General features: G+C 42.8%; 1 protein-coding gene across 3 annotated transcripts in view; it reads left to right on the forward strand.

The window, feature by feature from the left end:
• The first annotated feature begins 557 nt into the window (after positions 1–557).
• Positions 558–12,744, forward strand: part of TRAF3 (TNF receptor associated factor 3) — a 68,145-nt gene continuing 55,958 nt past the window's right edge. Inside the window, exons 1-3 of one of the 3 annotated variants that reach the window (XM_075103967.1) lie at positions 558–714; positions 970–1,107; positions 1,773–1,828. The gene's annotated coding sequence lies outside the window, so the exon portion shown is untranslated. The remainder of the gene's footprint in view (positions 715–969; positions 1,108–1,772; positions 1,829–12,744) is intronic. The other 2 variants (XM_075103965.1, XM_075103968.1) reach the window with 2 other exon arrangements.

The raw sequence follows: 12,744 nt of genomic DNA on the forward strand, positions 1-12,744 counted from the left end.
TTTTTCTTTCTAAATAAAGGCTATTGTGTTCCAGGCGACCCTTTGTGCGGAGCTGCTCGCACCTCCCTCGGGGCGGAGAGGGGAAGCGAGCGGCTCTCCGCCGCGCCGATCCCTCGCTCCCGGCGCCCCGCGTCCCGGCGCCATCCCCCGCGCCCTTCCCCCAGTGCCCCAGCGCTCGGGCCGGCGCAGCAACGCCCGCCCTCAGGCCGAGCCCCCGCAGCGGCGGGGCGAGCCTCGGCGCGGCTCCGCCGCCGCCACCCCCTCTCCGCCCGGAGCGGGACGCGCCGTCTCCTCACGGCCCACCCCGCGGCCCCTTCGCCGCCTGCGGACGGCCGGGCGGGACGTGGTCCGTTTGCCGGGCGGGTAGCGCGGGGGACCTTCTCCCCGCCTGTGCCCGCGGCGGCGGGGCTGGGCGCGGGGGGGGGGTAACAGCGGCATCAGGTGCAGCCCGGGCAGGGGGGTAGGGCAGGCCCGGCCCCCCGCCGCCGCCTGCGCGGTGAGCGGCCCAGCCGGTCCCGCCCCTCGGTGTGTGTGTGAGGAGGAGCCGGGAGAGCAGCGGGCTTCGCCGGGGATTTCCAGCCTGAGCGGGCGGGAGAGGAAGTGCGGGGCGGGGGGAGACGGCGCTGAGCGGCAGGGACTTTCCGTCGGGCGGGCGGTCGCCTTCGCCGGGCTGCAGCTGCCGCTCGCCGCCCCGCTCCCCTCACACGCTCGCAGGTAGGGCGTCCGCGGGGCTCGGCGCGCCCCGGGGACCGGCGCGGTGGCGGAGGGGAGGGAAGGCGAGGGGGGTGGGGGCTGGCGGCGGCTGCCGCCGCTCCGGGCTCCGGCACCGGCCGGGCTCGCCTGCCCGCGCCCGGGTTCCCTGGGCAGAGGGACGGGGCCGGGCGGGCGGCGAGGGCCGGGGGGTGCTCCCGCGGAGCCGGCGGAGGGCAAGGCGGCGGCGCGGCGCTGATACGAGGCATCTGCTATCAGACAGGGGCCGAGCGCGCTTCAGCCGCAGCCTGTCGCCGGGACCTCGGCGGCGGCTGGTGCCCGGGGATAGATCAGCCTCCGGCCGGGGCGGCGTGGACTCTGCCCGCCCAGACGCACTCGCACTCCAGGGCTTCGCAGGTGCCCCCTTTTTCACTTACTTATTTCTGCCTCCCCTCCTCCGTCCCTCCCTCCCCGCCTCTTGTTTTCTCCCCCCTCCGCCCCGCGGTGCGTGCGTGCGTGTCGGGGAGGGAAGGAGAGGAGAGGCCAGGCCGGAGCGGAGCCGGGCGGCGCGGCGGCGCTTGCGGCGTTTGATGTGTCGTTTGAATGCAGAAGCCTCGCTCCGCTCCTGGCTCCCTCCATATGCAGTGCTGGGGGCGGGCCGACGGCCTTTAAAGGGGCACTGCCGGCAGCCGCCGCGCCTGGGCGCCGAGCGCCGGGCCCCCCGCAACTCCGCACCTCCCCGGGCCGCCCTCTGCGGCGGCGGCGGCGGCTCCGCGATGCGATGCGACGCGACGCGGACTTCGGCCGCCGCCGCCGGGGAAAATCCTTTGCCGTCGGTACGGAGCTGCCCCTGATCGGTGCGGAAGGAGTTATATTTTTATGAAGCCTGTCAGCCTACGGCGGCCCTGCGCTGCGAGCCCGTCTGCCTGGCGTGCGGGGAGAGAAAAGTGTTCTTGTTTTCACGCCATTCATTTTGTGCGCTGTTTCGCAGCACCGCGTTTTAATACGTTAAATTAATTGCCGTGTTGTAGGTTAGAAAAAACCGAATGTTTAAAAGTTTATACTGAGTCATTCCTCTGCAGATGAACCTATGACTGACTCATAATCTGAGAACTGCAGCGGCTTGTAAAATAGGAAGGTAAGGCATTTACATCTTGACTTATTTGTATCTTCACGTGTCTAAGATCTGAATTATCTGTGGAAACACAAGAGAAATGGTATTAACGCTAAGAGGCATAATCTCACGTCCTGCCTATCGGAGCCTGTGTGCGGCATGAAAGGCTGTGTGCGCTCCTCTGTGTGGATCTCTGCCATGCGTTAGGACATCGTTCATTTTTTTTGCTGTTTCTGTAGTAGTAAAATGCAGGGAGTTCCAATGATATAATTTGAAATTTGCAGTCTCCTTGGGTCAGTGACTCCTCTAGCTTGTTGAGATCTAACCCAGCCTTGTATATTGTAATTCGTGCAGTGGTGTCTTTTTTTATTTTATTTTATTCCTTCAGTAGAACTCTGTATTTTTCCTTGCAGGTTTGTCCCATAGAATGCACATAGCGTTCTTGTGCGCTAATCTGAACTCGCATTCATAGACTGAAAAGGAGTTCAGTGTATGCTGTGAATACTAGCGATATTTAGGTATGTAGGCAAATGAAATAGTATAATTTGAAACAGTTAGTAAAAATCTGTATTTAAAGTAGCTACTGACTTGCGTAGAAGCCTGGATTTAAAGGCTACACTGATTGTTAGAGTGAGAACTAAAGAGATCATAACATATACCGCATGTTGCCCTTTAAAATGAGCCATTTGGCTAAAAGTGTCTATAAATGGCAATCCGTACGCACCCAGTATGGATTAACGTAGATGTAAATGATACTGTGATTAGGGAGAGGGTTTTTGAACATTTGGACTGAATCAGAGTTTTTATGGCTGAACTGGGAAACTCCTTGTCATAAACCTTGTAATGGAAACGTTGATGTATCATGAGTTCAGGCATTGCAGGCAGACAGCACTATGAGGTTAGAAAAGTTGCATTGTTCCAACATGAAAATGCTAGATCTTTTACTGAAATGTGACTTGATGAGAAGCTTCCAATAATAGCTGGACCTAGAATTTAGAAAGGTAAAGTGCATTCAGCACTAAAGCAAAATAATTCTAATCAAAAGAGGGTGCTAAATGACTCAGTCTTTAGGTTTTCCTGAAGTCCTTCTGCAATTAAGTTTGATACCAATTTTGAGAAGCCATTCTTGTATGGATTGAGAGAATTTGATCATCCTGTAAGCATATTTACTGTTGGTACCTTGGAAAACTGTGTGAGATGACAGTAGTTAGCATCAGTGACAAAAAAATCTTCATGAAGTCTTAGCAGTCCATGCTAATACAGTTTGTCTTCTGAATTATTTCAAGATCTTGCTGTATTTTATATCTTTACATTTCTCGTCCGTCATGAAAAGTTTAAGTGAGAGAAGAGGAACATGTTTTTTCAATACTGTTCTGTTAGTAGATGTGGCAATGCTGAAAATACAAAAAGCCAGAAAACTTAATTTTTAACTTTTGTTGTTAAACTGCTGGAACATAAATAAACTGATAAGTAGATGATCATAGTTCTCCTGCAGATGAAAAGGCAGTTTAAAAATAGGAATGACTTAAATCTACTCCAGTATCCTAAACTGACTTGTATGAATAGGTAATGCAAGAATAACACATTTTGATCTCTGATATCTTAGATGATGCAACAACTGGATTTAATTAGTTTTTTTCATTTTAATAGTGTTTCTTAATTGAAGATGCCGAGTCTTATGATGTTTGAAGACTGCTCATTACACATTGGTTTCAGATGTCTGTGCTCTTGTGCACAGTTCCTTTAAAGAATTGCCAAGGCTCTTTTTTTTTTTTTTTTTTTTTAAATGCTTGTGGGTGGGTACTTTCTGAATACGATGCTTGTATTTGAAACCTACTGGCATTTTTGGTGTATGGCTCAAGAGCGCCAAAATTGTTGGGAGACAGTGAAATTGGAGATTTCAAGATGTGGTATGGGGAGAGGAAGCCAAGGGAGGGACAGTTGTGTAGTTTTGTGCAACAGAATAAAGGTGTGATTGTAGCACAAGAGTGCTGTAGTCCCGCTAGGTTTTATCTTTTTAACCTGTGGTGATGAAGTGGTGACATAGAAACTACAGCAGTGAAGGGCTGGCAAAGACAACGTAAGTGGTCTCCCAGCTCTGCCTGCTGGCAGCCCATACCCTCATAAATGGATAGTTTAAAGTCAGTATAGGGTTGTTTTGACAAATCACAAACACATTTAATTTTCTGTGCCTTTTTTTAAGGTAGAAAGAGAAAGGACTAGAGAATTGGGAGGAAAGGAGGCGCAACTGACAATGAAAGATTATTAGGTGTCTGCAAAGTAGGAAGATGTGCTCTCTTCTGATGGGAAAGAGGAGAAAAGTGAATTAAGACAAAAAAGCCTCTAGAAAATCAGTAAGGAAAGTATACAGTAGAAAGATCTTAGAGCTTAAGGAAAAAATAAAGTAGAAGATTATTTGATATTGGGAATTGTGAGATTACACACACACTTCCCTTTTAATATACATATATCTATCTATATATATCGTCTTTGAGGGTGTTTTTGTTTTCTTCCTGGAGATATTTTCTACTGGAGCACTGACAGCAAAATATCATTGCTGCTGTGACTTCAATTGCTACTGACTGTTGGCTTTGTAACTAGGTTAACAGGGTGAGTGTCTCTAAAATTATATACAACAACTGTAGGTCACTAATCCTCTCCACCCCCCAAAAAATGTTAAGCCTTTGATTTCCATGCTGTTGTTCTTCCCTGCTGCTATACTCTGCATGTATAAAGTGTGATTTTTTTTTTTTTGATTTTTTTTTTTTAGTAGAATTCTGAGTTCTGCAGTTCATCTGGTCAAGGGCAGCTTGGGAAGGGGAGTTTCAACATGTTGCTAGATGCAGAAGTTCAGTGATGGACATGTGTGATGGCCTCCACCCCGGCTCCCTCCTTGTACTGAAAACTGGGGTGTTGTGTACTTTGACATCAAGATTAGATTTTTGCAAATTGTAGGCATTAGAACTGGAGCAGGCTCAGCAGGAATTCTTTAAGTTGGAATGTTTCATAGTTCCAGTATTATTTTTATGTAGTTGTAAAAGGATCATTTATGAAATTGATTTCTCTGATGTGTAGAGGAAACATTCTGTAGATTATTTACAATTATAAAAATTGCTAATAATTCTGTACTATAATTTAAATGCACTGAGGTTAATATCTCCTTTCACATACAGGATATGTGGCAAGTGCTGCAGTCAAAAACATCAGTGACAGAAGTTATAAAACTTCTATTTTACATGCTTTAATGATGACTGTATAGAAACTCTTAATTAGAAAAAACTAACATTTGGAGTAATACCGAACTTTTGTCTGACTTTGTGTTTTCTGCATTAATAAGAAAAACATCTTTTTGTTAAATAAAATAAGATATGCCCGCTCAAGACAAGCTCAAAATGCCATGAGTCTTCACAACTTTCTTAGCTGTCTAGCAAAAAGAGTTATTTTGATTTGGTCTGCCTTGAAAAGCATGTTGCAGATGCTACTGTAAGATAAGAGGTGCGTTCCTGGCGGCCACTTCATTCCTGCAAGCTTTGACATCTATCAAGAAAGAGAAGATGGTCCATTGAAGATACCAGTGTAAAATCTAGGACAATTGGAGGCTGGTTGTTTTTCATTCCTATAGATGTGTGTATTGTAAGTCATTCACTTAGGGCCAAACCAGCAAAGGGGCTTTGATGTTGCAGTGTAGAGTGATGTGACGCCATGCCCGAGTCCCAGGGGCAGAAGGGGGATTCCAGTCCAAGTTTCCTATCTCCTTGGGGAGCATTCTCATCATCAAGCCACAGGCCAGTTAAGAGTAGTGTCACTTCCTTCTCTTGAAACTCTTCTGCTATGCCAGGAATAATCAAAACTCAGTGTGCCCGAGAAACAGAGCAAGAGGAAGCATGATGTCTCAGTCAAGTGGTTAGGACAGTTGCCAGGATGAAGAAAGACATAGAGTTTGCTGATGCTTCTTCCACTGCTTTGTTTAGTGTTTTCTGGTGCATTTGAACTTGATGTTGAGATGCTTGCTGAGGTGATCAGCCTTGTCAAGACAGATGTTTCCTTAAGCATAGAAGATGTGCTGGGGAAGAGGAGTACTGATACTTGGGTGCCACTTGGGTTAGCTGGTAGCTGACTGGGAGTTCTGGGAATACCCTTGATGCAGCTAGTGGCTTATGTATGTCTGGCGTCTGGCTCCATACACAGACCATTTTGCAGGTCTGTAATAAAATGGGAATAGTGGTGCTTTCCTACAGTCTGAGGACATGAAAATGATGAGGTGCTGAGAACCCAGCAGGGCAGTACAAGCGTCATCTGTTGATACATGAAATGAATTGCAAGTGCAGTGTAGAGGCATCCTGTTCTGTCTCCTCTGCAGTGCTGTGCCATTCTGCACTGTCAGCATTGTGGGACAGGAAACAGTATTTGCTTCACACTCTTCCATTGTTGTGTACAGCAAACACGCAGTGTTATATGAAGTGGAGTGTACATGACAGAATTCATCAGTGGTAGCTGTTCTGGTGCTTGCACTTGTTCCCAACTTTCTGCTTTCGATATTCTGGAAAGTAACAATTTTTTCTTCCTCTCAGAACTAGCTTACATGATGAAAGTGCCTAAAATAACTTTTGAACAGAAAAGCCCAGATCATAAACCAAATTTTGGCAATGTGAATGGATTTCGTTTTGTAAGCTCATCCATGTACTTGAGAGAGGGAGATAATTTGAAAAATTATTATGGTTTTTATAATGGAGATGTTGTATACTGTACCAGTTTGACTGTGCCCGGTGTCTTTCCACAGAGAAGAACCTTCTGAGAGAAGGTTTTCTTGATTGTTGTGGCTTCTGTTTATTTAATGACTTGCAGATGTAAATCTTGATTCTGTATAGGAAGTACAGCCTTACAATTCTCATTCAACTTGTTCTTGTTTTCATCTCCTTTAAACCATCCCAAGTGACTCCTCTTGCTGCATTTTATGCTCTTCAGCTACTAATGGAATCTCTGGTCCTTGCTGTGCTTCTCTTTCATCTTAAGTTGTTTGGCCAAACAGTATAAACGCTGTTAATTTCTCAAGCTGGTTCCTCCAGTTCTTAGAAGTGGCTTATTTTGAACTGGTTTCGGTCAGATCTCTTGTAATTTTAGTTTAAGGGATGACTTTTATTCCAAGGTGGTTTCATCCTTGCACCTGAGCAAAGTGACTGCATTTTCCTCTTTACTTGCACTTACATCACTTTTCTCTTGAAATACTTGTTCCCAGGCTTGTACTTTCACACTTCTGGCTAATAATTTTTATCTGCAAATCCACTTCCCTTTGACCTCTCTGTAGCTACCAGCTTCTTTGATTCCCTCCCCATGCCACCTCCTGCTCCAGGTGAATTAACAGACGCTTCTCTTCCAGGTCACTAAAGATGATCTACAGTGTACCCGACTATTGCCTGAAGTACACGTGTCTTTAAATCTACACTTGCTCTCTCATTCTGTCTTTTTCACTGCCCTCTTTTCTGTTCAGCACAACATCCTTGAGAGATGAGCTTGGGAATGTTGTATTGTTATGGCTGCTGTTGTTGAACCTGATTAGGATACCAGTTCTGCATTCAGTTGGTGCCAAAGGTAAAGTGCTTGTGGCTATAAAATGACATACTCTCAAAATGCTACCATTTGGCTGACAGCTTGAGTAGAAGGAAGTTGGGTACCTAAATGAAGGCTACTGATTTGCGTATGCATATCTCTAGCAGTTTTGGAACTCTTTGATGAAGTAGTGTTTTCATTGCCTTCTAAAACTCAGGGTTTTGGGGGTGGGGGGGAAGGATTTGAGCTAACATCAAATTAAGTTGTTAATACGTAGTATCACTTGAAGTCAGCAGTATCTTCTCTATCAGTTTTCCATGAGGAGTTGAATCATGTTTCTATCTACAGAACCTGAGCATGCTATATTTCAGATTAGCAAATATATGTCTCGCTACTCACCCATAGGGTTGATACGTAATGGAAATACTAATGGTTCCTATATTGTAGTTCAGCTAGTAGGTATTGCTGTTGTGTTGCTCATACCGTTTGCAGGGTTTTTTGTATCTGTGTTATAGAAGGGTATTTTGGCACTGTTTTTGGAGCATGTGCAGAAGAATGCTCTTGGAAATCTCGAAAAAGATAAAACAAGTTTGTTATTTGCGTGTTGCACTTCAGCTATTTTTCAATACCATAATCTTCCCTTATTCCTCTTTCCTTCTTACAAATTCCTGGAACCTCACTTTCATTTTGAAAAGGACTTTTTAGACATGCAACTTTCAGTATTTTGGCTTGTAAGATTTTGAGGTAGTTTTGGGGGACTTATTCTGTTGGTTGTATGTGTGAGGTTTTGTTGATTTTGTTTTTGTTTGCTTTGTTTTTGTGTGTTCTAAGAAAGATTTAGGACAGGCAAATAAATATCCACCCACTCCATTCTGTAGATTTTTTTTTTGCTGAGGAGATTCTCTCAAAATAAATGACAATGAATTGTCCTGTTTGTGTAAATAAAGCTGTCAGTACATATAGTCAAAGTGTGATGCTGTAATTTTGCAGAATTATTTACTAAGACTTTTGGTGTTTTTTATAATAAGAACTATCAATGTATTAGTTGATTTTTCTGAGATGAAATAGGGCAAACAGACTTTGAGAGTCCTTTGTGCTATACATAAAAAGGCAGTTACTCCAGAACAGGAGCGCCCATATGCTGAGTTAATTAGAAAAGGTCAAAGTAGATGAACCCGTACTTGCAATGTTGTGATTTATATAAAGAATAAGGAGGACAAAATGCAGCAGGGAAAAAATACCACTTTTTCTAGATCCCTTTTGTAGATAAGTTCCATCATGTATGTTTGCATGAGAAAATGTTAATGAGATAAATAGTGGAAGTTGCCAGCAGTCATAATGCTGCATGCTTTAGTGATGCTTATGATAATTTGCTACCCATCTCCCATAGTATGTTTTGTAGCAGAAGCGTAACCTGAAGATGTCTTGGAATGCTTAGCTTCACCTTAAGTAGGTGTAGGTAGCAACTTCTGTTGCTATGGTTAAGGTCTAGGTTGTCCATATTCCTTACACTTCAGGGGTACTGACATCTCTGTTTTGCTTTCAGAGGGGAAAATATAAGCATGCTTAAGGTAGTTCTATTTTTAAGCTGGTATTGCTGCTTCAGTTACTTTTGTTTTTGAAGTATTTGTAACTAAAATCTTACTAAAACCTTATCTCCTGGTTAACAAATGTCCTGTTGTACTTAATAAATTTGTATGTGATTGTATTGCCTGTGGGGAGAAAAGGACTGTCCGATTGTTGTCTGTGGAGAAATGATTTGGTTTCTCTTGTAGCTAATCAGTTTTTATAGAGTATTAAATAGGCCATATATCAGTTGTTAACACCTGCAAAATAAAATGTCATGTTAAAGAAGGGGAGAAGTTGGTGAACTCTCCATTAGATGGTGCTGCTGGGACTGAAATATTTATATACCTAATGGAAGCAGGCTTTTGCCTAGAACTGTTTTCATGGCTGTATTTTTTTAAGGACTTCTTTTTAATAAAAATACTTTCCAAAGGATGGGATACATTCTAAGATAGTTTTTTTTTTCAGTTTGAAAGGAATTGATAAGATACTAAAAAGACAGGCTGCCTCCATGGGAAAGGAAGTATGGAAGAAATAAATCATGCTGTTTGCATGGGTGATTAAAATTTCAGCAGCTGCCTCTGTTATAGCTCTCATCTGTTTAAGTGTAGACTCTGTGTTATATTCATGCCCTGCTATCATGTAGATGGGAATACTGCAGTATTAACGAAATTCAGTGTCAAGAAGTACTTGATTTAAAAATCCAGAAATTAATTAGACTGACTATTACAGCAAAAACACCCTTGTGAATCTAGTATTTGAGTTTCTGTCGTCTTGTTGATACCTGCCCACTTGCATTTCTTTTTAGAGCAGTGTTTTAACTAAAGCAGACAATGATAGTGTTCCATTGCCTGAACCCTGACTGACTAGTGATTTTTAGAAAAACTTAGAGGGAACAAAGATGGTGCCTACACACAGAGGCACTGAGTGCCATCTTAAATGCTGTAGGTGATCCAGATGGTCTGAAGTTGATGCTCCAAAAGTGTGCAGTCTTCCATATGGCCAGCTCTTATCTTCCAGTCCTGCACATTTTAGGGCATCTAAACTTTTACTAAACACCCATGACTGGATGCCTGACTCACTCTGCAATAGTTAGAGTTGAGCTACATATTAAATTTAAAAAAAAGTGTATTAGGAAGTGTATTTGTTAAATACTCCTTGCTGTTAGGACTTCTTCAAAGGTAGCAAGACAAGGTTGCTGAGGTCTTTGAATTCTCCCACACCACCAGGCTGCAAGTAGGCAAAAACCCCTCATTTTTAGAAATAGTGTTGGTCAAGAGTGATAGAAGTTAGTCAGGTTGGGCTCATGAAGCCACAGCCCTCTTCTCATTACAGGTAGAAGTATTTTTAGTGTGATTTAAAGAATCAAGGAAGTTGTGAGCAGCTAGCAAAAAAGTTTAGTAGCATTAAATAGCACTGAGCGAGAAATATAGGAGACAAAATCTTTCTTAAACAGAGATTATTTTTCTTTTTTTTCTTCAAAGAAGAAGTAGCTTAGCAAAAATCCACTTCTTGGGGTTGGAAAGTTTAAATAATTTCAGATCCAGCTCTGAGAAGCCTCGCTTAACAGACTTGACCTGAGTTTAACAGCTGTTAAAGTGGTGTGCAGCAGCCAGTGGACTTTGCATGATGGATGCATGAGGGATGATTCTTTCTCGTCTTAATCATCCATTTTGGAATAACTCAAATAGGAAAAGTTATCAGTTATGTGATAACTGGAGAAATGGACAGGCTGTTGTGTGAGAGAAGTTGGCCATTAGTGTTTTATCAGTTTGCTAATAATAACTTAGAGCTTGCTAATAATAACACCAACCCTTAAAGGGGCAGTTAAAAGATAGCAGTTATGATGTCATCCAGCCATATGACTTCACATCAAATATGAACTTGCTGTTCCTCAGTTAGGTGACTGGCTTGCTAAGTGAGGCCAAAACCAAAGGTGGAAACGAATTGGGCAGAAAGTCATGCTTGGTCGCCTTGCACAGAAAGCCTTGATGCTAATGCCATAGGATAGTGTATAGACACAGGGGTGATGGCATTTTGGGCACTATTAATAGATAGTTAAATATTAGTGAAACCTAGCCTTGCTTCTTTCCTCCTGCCTTGACTTTCAACTGGTTAGGAGACTACCTTTGTGTTTACAGGCTAAGACTTGGCAGTTAACAGGATTTGTCACTGTATTTTGCTCTGCTTAGATTCCAGATCAAGGAATAGCTATTGTTCCTACGTCCAAAATGGCATCAAAAGCATATCTCACAGGAATGTTGATCAGAGAGGGAAAATAATGACAGTCAGGGAAGAAGTTACAATGTGTTGTAGTGTATTAAGGATGTGCATGTTTATTTTTATGTGAAGAAGGTAATGAGGGGAGGTCTAGGGAGTGATAAGATCAGTATTGTGATAGACCCATCACAAATGGGTGGGGTGGTGAAATTTCTTTCTTCTTTTTTTTTTGTGTGTGTGATTTTTTTTTGTTTTTTTTTTGTTGTTTTTTTTTTTAAACCTAAAAGAAGAAACTAATAAACATTAGATTTGGCATAAATGAAGGATTTTATCTGCACAGGTATCTTTTGAGAAAGGTGCATGGGACATGCAGTCCTATGCAAGAACTTACTGATGTACGGGAAGGGTCTTGATAATAAATATGGATGCTTGTCTTGGTTCAGTGTTGACCAAGAGAGGAAGGAGCTGGTTAAAAAGATTGAAGAAGAGGGCAGCTTGTGAAAGATTAACTCAAACTGATAAAATTCAGTATTTCTGGGAAGTGAAGGAGGAAGAACAGCAAAATAGAGAATAACAGCAAAATAAAGACAACCAGGGTTCAGAAAACTTGTAGGTAAGATGCCATAGGAAGTATGTTAGAGTCTTAAGAGGAATTAAGGGAAGTTTTCTTTTTAGGGAACAAGTATGAATTAGTAATTTTTACTTTCTTTTGCACTGACACATAGCAACAAACTGCTTTGGCTGAATCAGTACACTGCTAACGATCTGAAAATTGAGAAAAAGTTGTATGAACTTAGATGATGGTGTTACAGATGAATAAGAATGGCACATGTCGGGAGAAGATTGGAGTGTTTGAGCCATAAAACAATATCAAGCTAACAAGGGAGATGAAGGGATAACCAGAAAATGTTTCCAATACAGTCTTGAACAGTAACAGGGTATTGTTCCAGTAGCCATTATGGAGGCAAAAGTGACAAAAGTTGATGCCAAGAGAAATGAAGTAATCAATTCTTAATTTCATTTTATTTAGAAGAACCAACTGATATAATGCATAACCCAATCAGCTGTTAACTCTTTCACATCTGTTTGATAATTGATTGAGGTTAAATGCAGTTCAGATGGGTTTTTGTATTTGATCTTGTGATTTGTTTTCTGTGATATGAGTGACATGGAGCAATGAAATATATTATCGAGAAAAATTAGAATAATTTTTTTGTTTATAAACATCTGCAAGATAACAGAATGATGGTAAGGGCCATTAGAAATTTCTCCATAGTGTTTTATCACAATTCTTTCTGTGTCCTGATTAAGGGTATAGGGGTCTCAGGAGAAACAGTCTGGTTTAAAGGACATGGCTGCAAGGGTAGCATGTAATGGATTGGAAAAGTGAGCAGGGAGATGCAGGTAACTGTTACCATCTTGGGTAATATTGCCTAGGCATCTATTTTGGCTCCTAAGATAGTTAAAATTTTCCAACAGTGACTTTAAGGGCCAAATAACAGAGAACAAATTTAGTGTGTCTGCAAATGGATACTAAACTGGGAACCCCTGTAAGTATTCTGGAGATTAGAACTCCAGTTCAAAACGAACAGGCCTTGATGGGGTCG

The sequence above is a fragment of the Phalacrocorax aristotelis genome, chromosome 9 (genome assembly GCF_949628215.1).
Source record: "Phalacrocorax aristotelis chromosome 9, bGulAri2.1, whole genome shotgun sequence".
Taxonomy (NCBI): Eukaryota; Metazoa; Chordata; class Aves; order Suliformes; family Phalacrocoracidae; genus Phalacrocorax; species Phalacrocorax aristotelis.